This window comes from Hylobates moloch, unplaced genomic scaffold, assembly GCF_009828535.3.
Source record: "Hylobates moloch isolate HMO894 unplaced genomic scaffold, HMol_V3 SCAFFOLD_1, whole genome shotgun sequence".
In the NCBI taxonomy this organism is placed as follows: Eukaryota; Metazoa; Chordata; class Mammalia; order Primates; family Hylobatidae; genus Hylobates; species Hylobates moloch.
Genome location: NW_026652276.1, coordinates 225,828,309 through 225,850,746, shown reverse-complemented (window position 1 = coordinate 225,850,746; position 22,438 = coordinate 225,828,309). Strand labels below are relative to the sequence as shown.

The following is a 22,438-nucleotide window of genomic DNA, read 5'->3' as shown; positions in this document are numbered from 1 at the left end:
TATTCCTAAGTCAGGAATTTAAATTTTTTAAAGGCACTTCAATTTTTATTTAGTCTTTTAATGCATTATTAATTTTTTTGTCTTGTATAATGCATTAATGGTTAAAAGGGTTTTGTTGTGTTCTTTTCTGTTTTATCTTTCTTTGGTATCATAACTGTCAAACAAAAAAAGAAGCAAAAATTATACCAGATAGAGAGGAGGAGGATGAACAAAGGGAAGAGGAATGGCACATACAGCTGCAAAGGTCAGCCAGAGCCCACCCCACCAGAGATAGCAGGCCATGCTAAGGCCTATGTTGGGAGAATAAGAGGGAAGTCAATGTTTTTTAAAACACTTTTTATTTGGAAATAATTTCAACTTAAAAGCTACAAGAATGGCAGAAGGAATATCCATATACCCTTTATTCAGATTTCAGCAATTATTAACATTTTGACCCATTTATCTTTTTTTCCTCAACCATTTGAGTAAAAATTGCCTAAGTCATTCTCATTACCCCTGAATACCTCAGGATATTTTCTAAGGATGAGAATTTTCTTGGATAACCACAATATAGCTGTGAAATTCTGTGAATAGTAAAGGGTATAATACCATTACCCATATTTCAACTTAGTCAAATATCCTAATGTGGGATGGACTCTTTTTCTATTGCTACTGTAACAGATTACCACAAACTTAGTGGCTTAAAACTATATAAATGTATTCCTAAAGTCTTATAGGTTGAAAATCTGGTACAAATCTCGCGGAACTTCAATCAAGCTGACTGAATTCCTCTCTAAGGGCTCAAGGAGAAAATCTGTAGCTGCTCATTCAGGTGGCTGGCAAAATTCAGATACTTGTTGTAGGACACAGACCCTGTAGCTGGCTGTAAAATGACAGCATTTACCAAATTCTAGAAACCAATGCCTCTCTTGACTTTAGCCCCCTTCTCCATTTCAAGATCAACAACGGTGATTGAGAACTTCTCATAATCACATCCCTCTCATTCGTCCATCTTTTTATCTCTCTTTCTGACTACGGCCAGGAAAGACTGTTCCCTTTTAAGGACTCGTGTGATTAGGTTAAGTCCACCCTGATAATCGAGAATCCTCTCCCCACTCAATATCTGTAACCTTCATCATATCCAAAAGGTCTTTTAGCCATGTAAGGGAATATACTCACAGGCTCCAGGGTTAAGGAGTAGGTATCATTTGGAGGGATGGGGATTATTCTGCCTGCAACATAAATAGTTCTACCACGTGGCATGCTAACACCCTTGCGTGTCTCCACATTGTCCATGTAGGCAAGGCTTGGCCACACTTTGACCTGAGTCCTGGTAAAATGCCCTGTGATTCTTCCTAGACCCAGGGGAGGTATGCAGCTTTGGTAGGAGCTGCCACGAAGCTGTTTCTCATCTATCTCCCTAGTTTTAGCAGAGCACAGGCCTTTCCAATGGTACCCCTACCCCCTTTCAGGATATAGCTGCAGGCTTCTGAGTAAATCTATACAACTCATTGGCTGTATTCTAGAGTGGTCACCTCACTGCCCAAGTAACCCACCAGGCATGCTAACTGCCATCTGGCCCCTGAAGTTGGTGTCACTTTGTTACATGAGGAACATGAGGAGTTGACACCATGCTGATCTAGCTTATGCTGTGTCAATCATACCTGCCTAAAATCAACTGGGCTTGTTGCCTCCTTCCTGGCCAAATCCATAGGTGTGTGGCAAGTCAACTCAGCAGCTGCAGCAGTGGTCCTTTTGGTCTTGGTAGTCACTGAGCTACTGACCACTTGACATCCAATCATGTCCTATGTAGCATCTTCTTTCTTATCCAGGATCCAATCCAACTTCACACCTTGTACTTATTTGTTATATCTCTTTAATATCATTTAATCTGAAATAATTCCTTCACTTTTCCTTTCACATCTTGATATTTATTATTATTTGAGATGGAGTCTCGCTCTGTCGCCCAGGCTGGAGTGCAGTGGCGCAATCTCGGCTCACTGCAAGCTCAGCCTCCCGGGTTCACGCCATTCTCCTGCCTCAGCCTCCGAAGTAGCTGGGACTACAGGTGCCCGCCACCACGCCCAGCTAATTTTTTTGTATTTTTTAGTGGAGACAGGGTTTCACCATGTTAGCCAGGATGGTCTTGATTTCCTGACCTCGTGATCCGTCTGCCTTAGCCTCCCAAAGTGCTGGGATTACAGGCGTGAGCCACCGCGCCCGGCCACATCTTGACATTTTTAAAGGATAGTCCTTCAATTTGAGTTAATCTCATGTTTTCTTGTGATTACAGTCAGGTAGTTACTTGGGGCAAGAATACTGAATAAATAATGTGTTCTTCTCATTAAATCACATTAGGGTACATGTGATATCAATATAACCATTATTAGAAACATTAACTTTGATCTTTAGGTTAAAGTAGTACCTACTAGGTCTCTCCACCATGATGTTACTATTTTTCCTTTTATAATAAATAAATACCATTATGTAGCAATAGCTGAATTTCATCCAAATATCTTCTTCAAAATACCACCCACTGGTTTTAACACCTGTTAAAAATTCTTCCCTGAATAATATCTATGACGGTTGCAAACTGCATTTTCTAACTTCATCATTCAATACATATTCACTCCTTGGCGTTCTACTGAAAGGAAGAGCTGTTCCTCCCTGGTTGCTTATTTAGTTAGTTACATTTGGTTCGAGTAGAAATCATGAAATGTTTGGTTTAAGGCTATTCAGTTCAGGTTAGAGTATTGCATTACAGTTTTCTTCTACTTTGTGGTTATTTTGGTGGGGAATTCTCAATTCAGCTGAAGTGTTTGATTTTCATTTTCTCTTTGCTTCTTACAGTAACTGTGTATGGATTTTTCTTGTTCCAATTCATTTCCTGAACAAAATTGCTTGTTCAAAAGTATGGTTATTTATTTGTAGAGGAAAGTGCAGCTTCCTTCTTGGATAATATGGTTAGGGGTAGGAATGAGTTGGTTTGTCCTGTGATTCTCTATTGTTTCTGCAGCATCCTTGATTTTCTCCAGGTACTTCTTTCTCTCCTTTCACCACATGTTTATAAAGGATGCCTCCCCCTTTCTATTTACCTTCTTCTCTAGAAGCACTGCTTTGTTGAGAGAGCCACTCAAGTCCACACACTTTCAAAACCCTTTCCTGTCCCCAGTGCTGAGCCCAGTATTTTAACACATGATGTTGGGCTTTCTCGGGGGCTGATTTTGACTGTGCTTAGTCCGTGTCCTCTGCACCCCAATCCGCTATTCCTTTGCAATTGTTCAGCTTATTCTCCCAAGCTCTCTATGTGTACAAACTAACAGTGCCATCAGCCGCTCTGGTGAGAGTTCTGTTGTTTATTTATGCAGTGTGCCCCTTGTGAATCTAAGTGTTTTTTAGGAGAATGTGCAAAGAAAGATGGATATAGAAGGCCAATTAACCTAGGACCGACCAGAAATTCACATAAGAACTTTAAGTAGAGAGTTGACTTGATTCAATTTGCATTTTAAAAAGATCCTTACTTCACTGAAGAGAATAGATAGTAATAGTCAAGAGTGGATTGAGGAAATGGTTTCAGAGATAAGAGTCCACATAAAAGATTGTTGTGTTTTGATCAGAGATTTTGGCAGTAAAATGGAGAAATACACAGAATCAGGAAATGTTTAGAAGCTTAACAGAAAATATTTAGTGACTAATTAGATGTAATACCCCCAGGTTTCTGGCACGAGCACCATGTACATGCTCTTAGCTGGAAGCTTTGTTTTATTTTTCTTTCTTCTTTTCTTCCTTTTTTAAAACACAACCCCCACGTCACAAATCAAAGCTTTTAGATGTGTTTTCTCCTACACAGAGTGCATATATAACCGTGTGCGATAGGCAGAATAATGGCTACCCAATGATGTCCATATTCTTATCCCCAAAACCTGTGAATATTTTACCTAACATGGCAAAGGAACTTTGCGGATGTAATTAAGTTAATAATCTTTTGTTGTTGTTGTTGTTTTGTTTTGTTTTGTTTGAGACAGAGTCTCTGTCACCCAGGCTGGCATGCAGAGGTGTGATCTCCGCCCACTGCAACCTCCACCTCCTGGATTCAAGCAATTCTCATGCCTCAGCCTCTTGAGTAACTGGGATTACAGGCTTGTGCCACCACACCCAGCTACTTTTTGTATTTTTTGTAGAGACGTGGTTTCACCGTGTTGACCAGGCCGGTCTTGAACTACTGGCCTCAAGTGATCCACCCACCTTGGCCTCCCAAAGTGCTGGGATTACAGGTGTGAGCTACCATGCTGGCCTAAGTGAAGAATCTTGAAATGAGGAGATGTTCATAGATCATTCAGTTGGGCTCAATATAATCACCATGGTTCTTATGAGAGAGAGGCAGAGAAGCAGATGTGACAAAAGAAGCAGAGGGAGATGAAGAAAGGGAGAGAGACAGGAGGATGGCTATTTCGAGGAACTATGCTGCCGGCCTGGAAGATGAAAGTGGAGATCAAGACAAGGGAATGAGGGCAGCCTCTAGAATCTGTCAAGAGCATGGAACCCATCCTCCCCCAGAGCCTCCAGAAGGGAGCAGCTCTGCCTATGCTTTCATTGTTAGCCCTGTAAGAGCCATTTTAGACTTTTGACCTTCAGAATGGTAAGATCATAAATTCATGTTATTTTAAGCCACTAAATTGATAGTGTTAATTACCATAGCAATAGGAAAAGAATACACCATGTGTCCCACAATCTCACCCCTTCACTTTCTCCAGAACTCTGCTCAGATGTTACCTCGTAGGAGACACTTTCCCTGATTACCCTATTGAAAACAATCCTCTCACTCTCCAGCACCCTAAGGTTGCTTCATTTTTTAAAATAGGGGTTATCATCATCTAACCTATTTTTTTATTCATGTTTGTTTTATTGTTTTGGAAATGAGAGTGGAGACTTGTTTTGTTCACTACTGCATCCCAGCACCCTAAAACCATGTCTGGTAGTGAATATTTCTTGAATTTATTCATAAAATGAATGAACTGTTTAAATGGTAATACCATTTTCTAACATAAAGACACTGGATAAAGAGAGAAATTGAAGGAAAATAAGTTTAGTTTTGTATATGACAACTCTGAGATACTTGTGAGACACTGTTTTGCACTCAAAAGGGCAATTTGTCCTGGATATATAAATACAGCCATCTTCATATAGTTGGTAAGTGAGATCACGGAAGTGGATGAGCTCTTCTGGAAACAGAGTGTTTTCCCTTAATGGGCACCATCGTGTGATTGTGCCACAAATATCTCAACATTTCTCAGAATGAACCCATTTTTCCCTGACATCCAAATACGGGTTTCCCCTGACATCTTTATCTTAGGTAATGGCATCATCAACCAGTCACCAAAATAGAATATTGATTCTTCCCTTTCTCTACTTCAAAATTGAATTGAGCAAATACTGTTGATTCTATTTCACATATACCTCAGAATTCCATCCATCATTCTCTATTCCTACTGTCCCTGGCCCCGTTCATGACTCTATTTTCTCTTGCACAGCTTATTGTAATAATCTTCTAACCAATCGCTCTCACTCTGGCCCTCTTCTCCAATTTAGTTTCCCCTCGATCACAAAGCTAAAATTCAAATCTGTTGTTTTCTAACAAGAAAAGAACTCCCTAATATACTATACAAGATCTGGCATAGTCTGTTTCTAACTTTTCTGTCCATATTTATTTTAAATCTCTTATTTCCACTCCCACCAGACACCACCTGAAATATGCTGCCTCAACCCCTTATTATGAAGATGACACACTCCTTTATGTTTCTATGCGTTTGCAAATGTTGTTACTTCTCCATCTACTCAGGCTCAACTCATCCTTCAAAATCGACTTCAAAGTGTAACTCCCCTGTGAAACCTTCTTTGTTACCTTTATTACCAAGATTAGCTCCTCCTTGCTCTCTCATCCTTCAGTATTGAGCATATGTTTATGGCAGAATTTCTCACAATGTTCTGAAATGACTTATTTGCATGCCCACGGCCTTTACTATATTGTCAGCACCACAAATCTAATATGTGCCTGGACTATATTAGGTTCAAAATAAAAATCTGATGAATGAATGAAGTTGAGCTATTTTTTTTTGAAATAGTAACAAAGTTAGCTCTAAAAATGTTTTCTAAAGAACTTCTGAGACCAATTTATATATGTTAGTTTTTTATTATAAAGAGGTATTATATTGCGCAATATTGATTAAAAATACTGTGCAGCAATCAGAGAGTAAGAAATTGGAGCTAAATATTTCCAAGTAAGGCAGTTATAAATTAGGATATCGCCCAGATAATAGCCATGGTTGCAGGAATCCAAAATAGAGAAAAGTTAAATGTCAGTGAGAGAATGTCACAGACAGTGAATGTGCCCACTTCGCATTCTCTCAAATCCATCATGTGCTTTAGCCCCCAATGCTGCACCTGTTCTTCTGATAGGTAATTGGACAGCATCTTGTCTCAACTGAACTGCACTCTCGCTCTTGCTGTGCTCCAGAGCTTGTATGACCTGGCTGCTTGGGAAGCCTGCAGGAAGTTCCTCAGCATGTACAACCTGACAGTATGAGGGAATCAGGAGTGGAATCCCATGGAGGGGAGGCTGTGGATAACTGAGTCTACATGCCATTCCTCAAGTGGAAACTCTCGAGGCTCATTATACACAGCTACTTAGAAAATCCTGCAAGGGTCTAGCTGCACTTGCCCTCAGTGGGAGCACAGGCAAAGATGAACCTTGTATCAGCTTTCCCTACTTCTGTTTCATGCTTCCAACACCCTCTCCTCTTCTTCCCTGAAAATACTTCCTCACAAATAAACTACCTACGTACAAGCCCCTGTCTTAGTGTATGCTTTCTAGCAGAAACCCTGTCTAAGAAAACTGGGATCAAAACTGGCCCTGGAAAGCAGACCCCTGAGATGAAATTGGAACTGGTCAGATGGTAGTAAGTTGGGTGGTCGCAACTCCTTGCACGCAGTAGCCAATACTAAGCACTAAGATTCTTACAGGTGGTGAATCGGGATGAAGTCCAGGCAGAAAGTGAATGCAGCAGCCATGGCATAAATGGTATGGGGCAAAGGTAATTTTAAGGATCGTGGAGTTGGCTACTTTTGTTAAAGCTCCTAAAGTTAGACTCCTACCTCAAGACAAGCTGTGAAAGTCAGAAAACATCCATGGAAGTATTAAAAGAAACCTTTATCTTTTAGGATAATGGGGGGAAAGTAGGTTTCGAATCATGCCCAGGAATGATGGTCAAGGAAGCAGAGCTGCGAAGGAGACTGAATGCAAAAGCTCATTAGCTAATGGGAAAGTACTGGGCCACTGAGATGAAATTGTTGGTGACCTCCAACAAACCTGAGATTCTTGAACTCCCAGAAGTCCCTGAACCGTACAGGTCAGTGGAAGCAACTTCCTTCCCACTGATGAGATGATGTTGTTGGTGACCTCCAACAAACCTGAGATTCTTGAACTCCCAGAAGGCCCTGAACCCTTCAGGTCAGTGGAAGCAACTTCCTTCCCACTAATAGAAGAGGAAGTGCCACTTGTCTAGACACCCTGAAAACATATTACCTGAGTCAGATGCATTGCTGCAAGATGCGTCTCCTTCTCTAGAGCCACTCCATTGCCTGCAGACAATGGGATTGAATCACAGTACAGTCTGTACAGGGAAATATAATGCTTGCTCTAAGAGAAAATAACAGATATAAATTAAAAGATGTGGCTAAATATGTACACACAGCAGACAGAGAAAGAGGGTGACAATGAATCTTGATGAAGTCAAACAAGGAACTACTGAAATATGAATAGGCAACAATGTATTAACATGGGAAAACTCTTCCATGACTCAGAGTTTGCCTTGGCAAGGACACTTAGGGCCAGCCCCAATGTTTCTGAGATGGCTCCCTAAAGCTTGGACATAGTATTGGTCTACAACAAATGTCGTAGACATGAGAGAATTGCCTTAACAGAGTACTAAGGAACAACTCAGGAGTATGAGAATGTTAGAATCGATACAGTACACAAGACTGGAGAACCTGCCATCTGACCATCTTTTCTAGGAGTGCCTGAAGAATAAGCCCTCCACTAACACAATAAAGAATGCACAGGTAAAGACAGCTTGTCCATTTTGAGAAGGTTGATGATGACTGTCCTCTGTAACATGTCAAGGAACTAAGATCACTAGTATCAGTAGGAATCATATCTATAGCAGAAACTTGGTGGAAATCTTTAACGGACAGAAGTAAGATGCCTGTAATTACTATAGTGGGCATCAAGCCTCAAGTAGTACCTTCACCCACAAAGATCTATCAAGCCTAACAGACTGTGATATGTTTAGGGATTAAAAAGACGAGAAACCAGTTATTTGGCTTGCTTAGGAAAAAGTCAAGAATTGCTTAGAAGAATGTCAATGTCAGCTACCACTTTAGAAAGCTGTGACTTCTCATTCTGTTTCCAAGTCTAAGCAACATCTTAGACCTAGAGCCCATTAATTGATGGGAAGGCAATATTTCTTTAAGGAAGGACCCTGCAATATCACCACAAGTATATAACATCACTATTGCCCCAATTCTTCCTCCAAAAGGCCTTTTAGCCATCTCCCAGAGAGAATATGCACCAGAAAAGGGAAATACCCAAACATTTTGAGAACTACTGGATACAATGTCTCATCTGACACTGATCCCCAGAAATACAACAGGCCATCACATTGCCCAGTAGGACCAAGGACTTATAGATGCCAAAGGATAAATGAAATGACAATCCAAGAAGGTGTCATAGTGGGTCAAGTGGTCTGCAGACCCGTTCTGTGGTCTTTGCCCCAGTCTTCCAATGTATAGCTGGAATGGCTAGACAGGATTTGGCCAAAGCCTGACCTGTACAGTAAATAACCATTGAGAGAAAAAGGACCAACTGGAGGTCCCTAACATGGACCATTTTGTCTTCTGTATTCCGTCTGTTACAAGGTGTTGTTTTAGTTAAAGTGGTTAAAGGAAATAATGCTTCACATAGATAGGTAAGTGGAAAAGGCAGTATTTTATAATGTTTCGGAGCATTGTGACTGTTGTTCTTTGATACTATGCCAACATTCAACAAATAGTGGCTTTTTAAGCATTAGTTGCAAAAGTGAAATCTGAAACCGTATCAATGAACTTTGCAAAACTTAGTTAAAAATCACTTTGACTAGCATGTACTTTGAATAGATTGTTTTACCCATGCTTGATTTTATAACATCATCCAAATACTGACACACTTCATTATACAGTATCAAAAAAATCACTTTCATTAATATCACCACCAATCTCCTCAGAAAGGTCTTTAAGTATTGAGAAACTGTCAAGCTCAAAGCGGCAGTTAAACAGTTTCCAGAATTGTAATTGTCGCTTAACAGCTTGAATTTTGTCATTGGTTACAAAATGCGTCAGTTATTTCCTTAAGGTGACACAATCACTTCATTCCTTTTCAACAAAATGTCTGCCAAATACCAAAGGTGGAATAACTGTAGTTTGTCAACCACCTATTTATTTGAGTAAAAATTATATTCCATGAAAAATGACTAGGTTAACTCAGTCTCACATGACTTTTTCCTTGAGATGATCTTAATGGTTTGGTATGTAGTGGAAGTACCTCATGCATACTTCCCATTTCATCACAAGCAATATTAAAAATATCCATTAAATATTAGCATAAGTAACACTTCATGAAAAATCACTATTTTTTTAAATAGTGAAAATTGAGACACTTTTACAGGAGTCAAAAACTAATACCAAAGGAGTAGAATGAACAAGACAGCCAAACAGAAGCCTCCAATGATCACCCTTCCCTCCACCCTAACAGGAACACCAAATTGGACAAATATCCACACAAGCACCTTCATAGAACCTAAAATCAGGTGAGCAATCACAGTACCTGGTTTTAAAATCATATCAAGGAAAAGGCACTGAAGGGGGTAGGAAAGACAATCTTGAATTGCCAGCACTTCCCTTCCTCCATCCCGCGGTGGCTGTATGGCGTGGAGAGAGAATCTGTGCACCTGCAGGAGAGAAAGCACAGTGATTGTGGGACTTTACATCGGAACTGAGTGTTTCCCTGTCACAGTGGAAAGCAACGTGGGGCAGAATTCAGCCAGCAACCATGGAGGGGGCATTTAAACCAGCTCCAGCCAGAGGGAGAACATCAATCCCAACTGTCTGAACTTAAGTTTCAACTGGCCCCACCACCACAGGTTAAAGTGCTCTGGGGTTCTAAATAAACCTGAAATGCAGTCTAGGCCACAAAGACTGCAATTCCTGGGCAAATCCTGGTACTGAACTAGGCTCAGGGCCAGTGCACTTGGAGTACCTGTGACAACCTAGTGAGACACCAAGGGCAGCCAAGGGAGTGCTTGTGTCCTGCCTCTGTCAACTCCAGACTGTGCAGCTCACATCTCCAGGAGGAGAGGGAAGAGTAAAGAGATCTTTGTCTTGCAACTTGGATACCAGTTCAGCCACTATAAAATAAAATACCCAAGCAGAGTCCTGAAGCCCCATCCAGGCCGTAGCTCCTGGAAGGGATTTCCAGATCCACCCTGGGTCAAAAGAGAACTCACTGCCCTGTCCTAGCAGAATTCACCACCTGCTCACTAAAGGGTCCTTGGCCCTTGAGTAATTATCAGTGGCAGTCAGGCAGCAGTTGCATAGGCCTTGGGCAAGACCCCATACTGTCTGGCTTCAGGTTTCACCCAGCAAATTCCCAGCTGTGATGGCCATGGGGAGAGAGTCCTTCTGCTTGAGGAAAGGAGAGAGGATAAAATGGACTTTGTCTTGCAACTTGGGTACCAGATAAGCCATTGTGAAATAAAGCACTGAACAGACTTCTAAATTCGCTGATTCCAAGCCGTAGCCCCTGGAGGGCTTTTCTAGACCTGCCCCCGAGACAGAAGGAAATCCATTGCCCTGAAGGGATAGAGACCAAATACTGGCAGGATTCATCACCTACCAACTAAAGAGCCCTTGAGCCTCGAATAAATATCAGAGGTAGCCAGGAAACAGTTGACACAGGCCTTAAGCAAGACCCAGTATTGTGTTGGCTTCAGATGTGACCCAGCATAGTCCCAGTGGTGGTGTCCCTGGGAGTGCTCACGTCACCCCTCCCCCAAGTCCAAGGTAGCTCAGCACAGAGAGAGACTCTATTTGCTTGGGGGGAAGTAAGGGAGAAGCACAAGAGACTCTGCTGAGTGATCTAGGGAATTCTCCCAGTTCTTACACAAGACCACTAAGGTGACACCTCTATGAGTCTACAAGAGTCACAGTGTTTCTGGGTTTGGGGTTCCCCCATAATGCAGATATGCCTGTAGTGAGCAAAGACTTACATCACAACACTCAATTCCTTTTGAATACTTGGAAAGCCTTTTCAAGAAGGATAGGTACAAACATGCCCAGACCGCAAAGACTAGAATAAATACCTAACTCTTCAATGCCCAGATATCAACAAACACCCAAAAGTATCAATGTCATCCAGGAAACCTGACCTCACCAAATGAACTAAATAAGGCACCAGTGACCAATTCCAGAGTGAGAGAAATCTGTAAACTTTCAGGCACAGAATTCAAAGTAGCTGTCTTGAGCTCAAAGAAACCCAAAATAACATGAAGAAGGAAATCAGAATCCTATCAAATACATTTACCAAAGAGACTGAAATAATTACAAAGAATCAAACAGAAATTTTGGACCTAAAAATTCAATTGACAGATTGAAGAATGTATCAGAGTCTCAACAGCAGAATTGGATATAGAAGGAACATAACTCAACACAATAAAAGCCACATATGACAGATGTACAGCTAGTATCATACTGAAGGGGGGAAAGCAGAAAGACTTCACTCTAAAATCTGAAACATGACAAGGGTGGCCACTTTCACCACTGTCATTCAACATAATACTGGAAGTCCTAACTAGAGCAATTAGACGAGAGTAAGAAATAAGGGACATTCAAATTGGAGAAGAAGGAGTCAAATTATCATTATTTGCAGGTGATGATCTTATATTTGGAAAAACCTAAAGACTCCACAAAAAAAAACCTGTTTGAACTGATAAAGAAATTCAGTAAAGCAGCAGGATACAAAATCAACATACAAAAATCAGTAGCATTTATATATGCCAAAAGTAAACAATCTGAAAATCAAGAAAGTAATCCCATTTACAATAGCTACAAATAAAGTATCTAGGAATTATCTTAACCAAAGAGATTTAAAAAAAAACTCTACAATGAAAACTATAAAACATTGATGCAAGATATTGAAGAGGACACAAAAATATAGAAAGATATTCCTTGTTCATTGATTGGAAGAATAAACATTGTTAAAATATCTAGGCCGGGCACGGTGGCTCACGCTTGTAATCCCAGCACTTTGGGAGGCCGAGGCGGGTGGATCACAAGGTCAGGAGATTGAGACCACGGTGAAACCCCATCTCTACTAAAAATACAAAAAATTAGCCGGGCGTGGTGGCGGGCGCCTGTAGTCCCAGCTACTCGGAGAGGCTGAGGCAGGAGAATGGCAGGAACCTGGGGGGCGGAGCCTGCAGTAAGCCGAGATCGCGCCACTGCACTCCAGTCTGAGTGACAGAGCAAGGCTCCGTCTCAAAAAAAAAAAAATCTATAGTACCCAAAGCAATCTACAGATTCAGTGCAATCTGTATCAAAACACCAATTACATTTTTCACAGAAAAATAAATAATCCTAAAATTTATATGGAACCACAAAAGGACGAGAATAGCCAAAGCTATCCTGAGCAAAAAGAACAAAACTGGAGGAAGAGCATTGCCTAACTTCAAATTATACCACAGAGCTATAGTAACCAAAACAGCATGGCACTGGCATAAAAATAGACCAATGAAACAGAATACAGAACCCAGAAATAAATCCATACTTCTACCATGAACTCATATTTGAAAAGAATGCCAAGAACATATATTGGGAAAAGGATAGTCTCTTCACTAAATGGTGCTGGGAAAACTGGATATCCATATGCAGAACAATGAAACTAGACCCTTATCTCTCACCATATACAAAAGTCAAATCCAAATGGATTAAAGACTCTAAGACCTCAAACTATGAAACTACTAAAAGAAAATATTGGCCGGGCGTGATGGCTCATACCTGTAATCCCAACACTTTGGAAGGCTGAGGTAGGTGGATCGCCTGAGGTCAGGAGTTCAAGACCAGCCTGGCCAACATGATGAAACCCCCTCTCTACTAAAAATACAAAATCAATTAACCAGGCATGGTAGCATGCACCTGTAGTCTCAGCTACTCTGGAGGCTGAGGCAGAAGGACTGCTTGAACCCAGGAGGCAGAGGTTGCATTAAGCCGAGATCATGCCACTGCACTCCAGCCTGGGTGACAGAGCGAGACTCCATCTCCAATAATAATAATAATAATAATAATAATAATAATAATAAGGAAGTTCTCCATGCCATTGGTCTAGGCAAAAATTTCTTGAGTAATACCACATAAGCACAAGCAACCAAAGCAAATATGGACAAATGGGATCATATCAAGTTAAAAAGCTTCACACAGCAAAGGAAACAACAAAGTGAAAAGACAATATACAGAATGGGAGAAAATATTTGCAAACTACCCGTCAGACAAGGTATTAATAAGCAGAATAGATAAGGAGCTCAAACATCTTTATAGGAAAAAATCTAATAATTTGATTTGAAAATGGGCAAAAAATTTGAATAGACATTTCTCAAAAGGAGACACAAAAATGGCAGATACATGAAAAGGTACTCAACGTCACTGATCATCAGAGAAATGCAATTCAAAACTACAATGAGATTTCCCCTCACCCTAGTTAAAATGGCTTTTATCCAAAAGAGGCAAAAATGAATACTGGTGAGGATGTGGAGAAAAGGGAAACCTGATACACTGTTGGCAGGAATGCAAATTAGTACCACCACTATGGAGAACAGTATAGAGGGTTCCTCAAAAATTAAAAGTAGAACTGCAAGATGATTCAGCAATCCCACTGCTAGATAGATACCCAAAAGAAATCAGTATATTGATGAGATATCTGCATTCCTATGTTTATTGCAGCATGATTCACAATAACCAAGATTTGGACTCACCCTTAGCGTCCATCGACAGATGAATGGATAAAGAAAATGTGGTACATATACACAAGTTAGCAATGGAAAACAAATAAGACCCTATCATGTGCAAAACATGGATGGAACTGAGGACATTATGCTAAGTGAAATAATCCAGGCACAGAATGTCAAACTTCTCATGTTTTCACTTATTTGTGGGAGCTAAAAATTAAAACAATTGAACTCATGGATACAGAGAGAAGAATGATGGTTGCCAGGGAATGGGAAGGGTAGCTGGGGCTGGGGGGATAGAAAATTTAGATGGTTAATGGGTTTAAAAATATAGTTAGATACAATGAATAAGATCTAGTATTCGATAGCATGCCAGGGTGACTACAGTCAGCAATAATATTTTGCCCATTTTAGAATAACTGAGGAAGTACAATTGTAATATTCAAAACACAAACAAATAATGGATGTTTGAGGTGATGGATATCCCCATTTTCCCTGATGTGATTATTATGTGTTGTATGCCTGTATCAAAATATCTCATGTGCCCCATAAATACATATGCCTACTGTGTACTCATGAAAATTAAATATAAAAATTTTTAAATGAATACATTTGCTATTTCATCAGGACATTCTTAAGTAAAACTTTTTTAACTCTGAGTACCTGGTGTTGATAACATAATGACCCCAACTCTAGGTTGGTACCACTGTTTTGATTTGTGCAAAGGCACCAGCCACTTTGCCTACCATTGACTTTTGCACCACTGGTGCAACTATCAAGAGTGAAAGGATCAAATAACATCTCATATTATGAAAGGATCAAATAACATCTCATATTATAACTATCAAGAGTGAAAGGATCAAATAATATCTCATAGTATGGGCCTTGTGGACCATGCAGAAGGGTCTTGAAGACCCCTAGGGATCTACAAACACCACTCTGAAAATCACTGCCTTAAAGGCAATGAAAGCTAAGGAAGTGGGTAGATATGAAAAATTGGCGAGACCCAAAATATGATCTTTATGAAAGTTCCACACCGAATAATGATCAGAAGTTGCATCAACACTTTTCAGGAATCCCAAGTAGGCAAGCAAAGAAGAACTAGTTCCCAGGATTTCTTTCCCTGCAGAATGGATACAGCCACAAAGCCTGGTTGACAGAGAGGGAAAAGGTGCCTTGAGAGGAAGCCATCGCAGCTATTTTTTCAGGTAATCTTTAACTCAGATAATCAGAGGCCCTGGGAAAATCATATATACCTTCTCCTCCCAAATATTTTCCCATGCCCTTCAGGGCAATGTGCAGTTGTATAAATAGACTTTCAAGAACAACTGAAATGTCACAAAGTTCCCAAACACTGATATGCACAATAAAATCTAGCATGGTTCTACTAAGGGGTGTCTTCCCCAACAGGCTTGTGATTCCCTTAGCAAGGAAATGTATCATCTGATTTCCTAAAGTGCTCCCATGCTCCCCAGCACAGTGCTGGTCCTGTAACAAGCCTTAGATAAATACTTGATTCACTGATTTGATATAATAAGAAGCCAAATTAATGTGTGCATGGAGTGATGGAGGCGAGTGTAACTGAGCAAGAATGCCGCAGGCAGAGATATTTTATGTGAACTCCCACAAACTAAGATGCTCACTAATGATAAAATTATTTTAACTCCATTCTCTCAATGTTTTTTATTTACAGGTTGAATATTATTCTCTTCAAGAATATGTATCATCATAGGTACGCCATACAGTTTGTCCTGTTCTGTAAACCATGCTTTAGCTGTGCATTCTCTGCTCAACCTCACTGGGGCCTTGCAACCCACCTGAGCTCCAGGGCAGTGCAGGCAGGAAGGGGCTCTCAGCTTCCCTCCTGCATGGCAGGCAAAGGCAGAGAGTTCAGAAGCTGCTGGAAGGATTGCGGAGAAGGAACACGCGCACAAGTCTAATGCCTATCTGGTTCTACTATGAGGACTTGAAATCTATTCCCCAAGCATGAAGTGCTTCAGGAGCCTCTCTCAAAGCACCATTTTGCTGCTGTGATATCTAAGACTCATTTCAAACTTGAGATACAGTCACCAGTTTAATTTAGAAGACTGTGTGATGGCATTAAACACACTGCTCAAACTTTGGTGCCATATGAAAGTCAGACAGTTCATCTAAGCCTCTTGCCTCTGCAGCTCCCCCATGATAGGTTTCTATGACCTGAAGAAACCAAATAGCATTCCATTTAGCCTCTGTACAAGCCATCTAGACAAAGGACAAAAAGATCAGCTTTTCACTGGAGATACGTATTATATACAAACGTCTATGTACCATACATACATATATAATATCCTCGGATATTTTGTTTGTTTGCTTCACTTTTGGAAAATAAACTACCATTTTAGGCCTTCCTCACTGACAAAACCAATTCTTTTAGAGGTAGAGTTTTAGGTGCAATGGAAGTACCCTCTGCCTTCTGAAATTCCCTCTGCTCAGCTGCTCATAGGTGAATGAAAGCTCTTTAGCCAAAGCAAATATTTTATTTAGAAAAATATATGTCTTAAAATATAGAATTGAGGCAGTGACTTGTACACTCCTTGATAGGAAAGTGTAAATGGTTCCTATAACAAATTGCTCATTTGGGGGAGGACTGGGCTCTCCAGGGCACTGGGCGCCTTCCCACATTGTGGAGGAGGACGAAATGGCATGAAGGGCACAAAGGAGCTCTAAAAAAAGAAAAGATCAGGCCAGGTGCCGTGGCTCATGCCTGTAATCCCAGCACTTTGGAAGGCCCAGGCAGGCAGATCACTCGAGGTCAGGAGTTCGTAACCAGCCTGGCGAACATGGCGAAACCCCGTCTCTAATAAAAATACAAAAATTAGCAGGGTGTGGTGGCACGTGCCTGTCATCCCAGCTACTCGGGAGGCTGAGGCAGGAGAATCACTTGAACCCAGGAGACGGAGGTTGCAGTGAGCCGAGATCATGCCATTGCAGTCCAGCATGAGCAACGAGAGCAAAACTCCATCTCAAAAAATACAAATAAAATAAAATAAAATAATAATAATAATAATAATAAAGGAAAGATCAGAGCTGCTGAACACCAGCAGCACAAATTTCACAATTTTGTCTATTTTGGAAAACAGAAATTTCATGAAATGGACAGCACTACACAATCCTGTCTTTTAAAATAATTTTCTTGAAGTATGTTTGCCTTGTACTAATTGCTAATTAAATAGAACTGTCCAAGTACGATAGTTACATAATTTCTTCTCATTCAGTTTTCAGAAAAGTATATTTTAACGACTGACACTTTTTTATTTCTATAAGCAAGTGGAATATTTAGACGTTGGTCACTTTTCTCCAGTATGTTCTGTAGATGAACTGAAAAACCCTAATTCACTGGTACTGCCACCAGAAAAATCCATCCTTTTTTTTCCTTGTTTGCATTGAGAAACCAGGATTACTTCTCTCCCTTCTGCCCATTTTTCCCAACAAATCACCATCCCTGTTATTATAAATGCTCACTGCTAAGGGCCAGAAGCCACTGAGAACAAAACACATAATAACAACAGTACATAAAATTGCTGTGGAGCCTCTGGGTTTTTTTGCTGCAACAGACATCTCAGTTGCAGACGTCAGATGCACTTCAGGACGTTGGTTGCAAAATCTTGGCCCAAATCAAGGATGTTATTGTTTCTTTTCTCTAACTCTTCATCCTCTCTCTGCTTCTCTCTCTTCCCACGTCTCAGTAAGCCTGCCTGTGTCTCTGTTTGTCTGTGTCTCTTTTAGGCTATGTGACTCATCTGCAAACTCTTGGCCCAGTGAGTTGAAAATTGTTATCCCATAGTGTCTGAAATTGATTTCTCCTGTCTCAATAGTGCCTCTAGAGTTTGGAGAACAGCTCCAAAAGGATACAGTAATATACAAAAACATGAGTGAGCCCAGACCTATTCTAAATAAGTTCTTTTTTATTTATAATACATATGTAAGAGAGTGTATATATTTAAAGAAATGGAATGTATTTGCATTAAAATCAGAATCTGATGGCCCACCAAGATATAAAATCAAGAAAGAGCTATCACAAAGTCTGCCTTTCCAACAAGACTCCATGTTGTCCCCTCTGTTCTCATCGTGGGTCTACCCAGATCCCACCATCCCATCTGCACAGACTGGGTGGGGCACCTTGACACCCCTGACCTGCCTTTCACTAACCAGTGGCCCACCCCACTACAAGTGAATCATCCTTCCGTAACTGCAATGTAAAATTTTTTAAAGAATGACCATTTTACAAATCATCATAGGATTATTCCATTTTGAAGAATAATTCTGGTAATATGTCAAAATAACTTATTTTCTATGATATTTCAAATTTTCTCACAATTTTCCCCTTTAAGCTTTTTCTTACTTCCGTATTTTTAGCTCTTAATTCTTCCTTATCCTTAATCTCATCTAGAATAACAGCTTCAGGCTGTCATCCCGTTGGGTTTTGTCATTTTGCCTAAAATTTTTACTGCTTCTTTACAGACGTTTTTTAGAATTTGGTTTTAGCCTTTATTTTCAATTTGATTTCTCTTATCTCAAATTTTAAATTTTAGCTGTAATGTTTAACATTCTTATTAGACCTCAACTCTCCTACTTTACAGGAATGGAAGCATTAATTAAATACTCTCATGTATTTAGCTTTTCTTAACATTTTATGTTCTTACAAATGCCTATTTCCCCAATTGTTTCTCTTCTCCCATCCTTTTCAGTATCTTTTTTATAATATTTGTTGAGAACATTGTCCATTTGTGCTGAAATTCCTTAATGAGTCTAAGTCATCAAAAAATAGGGGCAGATAAATATTTTGCTCCTAGAATTGTCCTTACGATTACTTCACTGGTTTTTCCAAACAGGTCTCCTGGAGCTAAGTACTTCATAATGATGGATATGAAAAAACAAACTTAAGATACTTAATCTATAGGTTAACCCTTAGAATATAAAATTTTTCCAGGTATGCTTTTCTTCTTAAAAACTTCCTACCATCTAAGCCTTATATGGAAAGATACAAATTTTGACACTTATCATCTCTGTCCCCATACACTATACTGTGCCATGAGCCTGGGTGTTTTGGAAATTCAAAGCTAAGGCAAGGCTCTCCATGCACTGTCCTGGGTTGGAAATCCTAAGCAAGCAGGTGGCGATGGGCCTTCTGATGGTTACTTATGATTCATAATATGGTAGAGGAACCACAGACATCTTCTACTTACACTTGAATGCTCAACATATTTTCTGGGTTGTGTTAATTCCCTTCTCAAAGGAGTCATCCAAGAATCTCCTCAGTGTTATAATCCATTGACTTCTTTCTCTCACTGAAAGAGTTAAGAGAAAGCTTGCAATGAGAATTTTATCCAAATTCTTCTAGGGGTGGGATGTCCTATTTTTTCAGAAATTATATTGAAGGACTTCAGGCTACAAAAATACATCAGAACCTAAAGAGAGGGTAGAAACATTTTACTCTAGGCAATGCTTTTTGGTTCTAAGAAAATCTAAGATGACAACTAGATGGAGATGCTCTTCCAAAAGGACAATTAGATATTCTTCTGGGAAAAAATAGAATTTCTAAAAGACAATTTAAACAGCCCATCAGGGTATAGACAAGAATCAAATTGCTCCTGATTTTCTGTACTATGTATCACTCCTGTTAAACTCTAGTATGTGGTAATATCTTATTATGAGGTTAATTTGAATTTGGGTAATTAGCAATGGCGTTGAACATCTCCTTATGTGTTTGTTGGCCATTTGTGTATGTTCTTTGATGAAGTGTGTTCAAATCTTTTGCCCATTTTTAATTGAGATTTTTTCCTCTTATTATTGAGCTATAAGGGTTTTTAATATATTCTTAATACAAGTGATTTATTAAATACATATTTTGAAAATATATTTTCTAATCTTTGGCCTTTTTATTTTCTTAAAAACCCAGAGAGGCTGTCTATGTGTTTTTGCTGAGATTATGCAGCAAGCCAGCTTGATTCTACTTCTAGCATTATTTCCACTATGCAGCAGCAACGAGGGCAGTTTTCTCTGCAGAAACTTTACTGACAATTCAGGAAACATACCATAGATCAGGAGCTAATGGACAGGGAGGAGACTAGGGACAGGAATCTGTAATAACTCTGTTGCTTCTTAAGAAGGAATTCTTTGGCAATTTGCTATGTGAGGAGACTTCCAGGCTCAAGTGTTAATTGTAATCCCTTTGTTTTTAAAATAGTTGATCATAGAATAAATAAATCTTACTTTCTTTTTTTAAAAAAAAACAGGCCTCAATATACTAAAATATTCACTCTATATATAAACAAATGTAAGCTTTAATAGAGTGTCAAAAATGGCTTTGCAAAAATGTCAATGGGCCAGTTGCTGTGAATAGTAGTTTATACATAAGCACAGAACGTTGCCGTATTATTAGAACCCCAGTCATTCAAGACCATGACAATGGCCTCAGAGTTATTCTCATCTCCATAGAAACACACATTTTACCACAGCATCCCTAATTCATGAAGAATATTGATATATTTGTGCCGATTCATTCATGTTCTTCCACCTAATCTCCTGAAGTAACTGATTGGGTGTTTTGGAAATTTAAATCTAATTTAAATTAGAAGGAGATGCAAAGTGACCCAGACTTGGATTTAACCAAACCCTTTTGTCTAATGCATCTAACCAACTTATGTAATTCTTCTCCCTAACAACAAAACTGGTTAAAATGTTTCCTAATGATCTGAAAGAACTGTTGTTTATACACACAGCAACTAATTTATTTTAAGACAGTTTCAAAATCATTGAGAGAAACCATATTTCCTAAATAATTCACTTTAAAGAAAATGGCAATTTATTATTTACCAAGAGATTGTTATATTGCAAAGAGAAAAGATTTCAGAACACACGCACAAGTCTCTCCTCAACTGAGACAAATGTGTATTCTTTCTATTTTGTAGATGCAAGCTTCTTTCTGAGTTCCTATAATGCTCCCTAATGTGAAAATTTCTTTAAAAACCGGAAAATAGAACTTCCTCTTTTTTCAACTGGAACCATGGAGGGTGTAGAAGAGAAGAGGGAGGTTTCTGCTGTGACAGAAACCCTTAAGAAAAAGTGAAGGAATTTCACAGAGCTGAAGATCAAGCGCCTGAGAAAGAAGTTTGCCCAAAAGATGCTTCGAAAGGCAAGGAGGAAGCTTATCTATGAAAAAAGGAAGCACTATTACAAGGAATATAGGCAGATTTACAGAACTGAAATTCGAATGGCGAGGATGGCAAGAAAAGCTGGCAACTTCTATGTACCTGCAGAACCCAAATCGGCCTTTGTCATCAAGATCAGAGGTACCAATGGTGTGAGCCCAAAGGTCCAAAAGGTGTTGCAGATTCTTCGCCTTCATCAAATCTTCAGTGGAACCTGTGTGAAGATCAACAAGGCTTCAATTAACATGCTGAGGCTTGTAGAGCCATTGATTGCATGGGGGAACCCAAATCTAAAGTCAGTAAATGAACTAATCTACAAGGCTGGTTAGGGCAAAATCAGTAAGAAGAAAATTGCTTTGACAGATCATGCTTTGATTGCTCGATCTTTGGTAAATATGGCATCATCTGCATGGAGGATCTGATTCATGAGATCTATACTGTTGGAAAATGCTTCAAAGAAGCAAATAACTTCCTGTGGCCCTTCAAATTATCTTCTCCATGAGGCAGAATAAAGAAAACAGCCATCCATTTTGCAGAAGGAGGAGATGCTGGCAAGAGGGAGGACCAGATCAACAGGCTTATTAGAAGAATGAACTAAGGTGTCTACCGTGATTATTTTTCTAAGCTAGTTGTACCTGCTTTCAAACTGAACAACAATAACAAAAAAACTGAAAATAACTACACCTGGAGAAGGTTCCCTAACCCAAGAATGAACCAAGGACTTCTCTGACTTGTAGGCTTGGATTCTTGGCTAGTCAAGTCCTTTCATCCATGCTATAAGCATGGTCCCAGCTACCTAGATACAGAGGATAGTCTATCCCAGTTTTTAAAAGGGCAACTCCTTACTTACTTTACCCCAGATTTGCAGACTCATTAATTTATTACACAATCAAAAATGTAAGCTACATTTCTGCCGGATATCTTTCTGGCACACTGGGCCTTCTTAGGCCTATGGGTCATTAGATTGACTTGCAGACTTTGGACATGATGAATCCTCAGATTACCAAAGTTGTACTCATTTTTTATGTATCAGTTTTTGTAAAAGTCTAAGTTACATATGACTATAGTTTAAGGTTAAATATTCCATTAATGTTGTTAAATAAAATAGCAATTTTCCTGACCACTTCTTCTTGTCCAATTTTCTCCTCTCTACAAGCAGCCACATTCAATTCTATTAAAGCC

General features: G+C 39.6%; 1 pseudogene; it reads left to right on the top strand.

Annotated features, from left to right (window-relative positions):
* The first annotated feature begins 21,111 nt into the window (after positions 1-21,111).
* On the top strand, positions 21,112-21,854 carry LOC116809716 (60S ribosomal protein L7-like; annotated as a pseudogene).
* Positions 21,855-22,438: the final 584 nt, after the last annotated feature.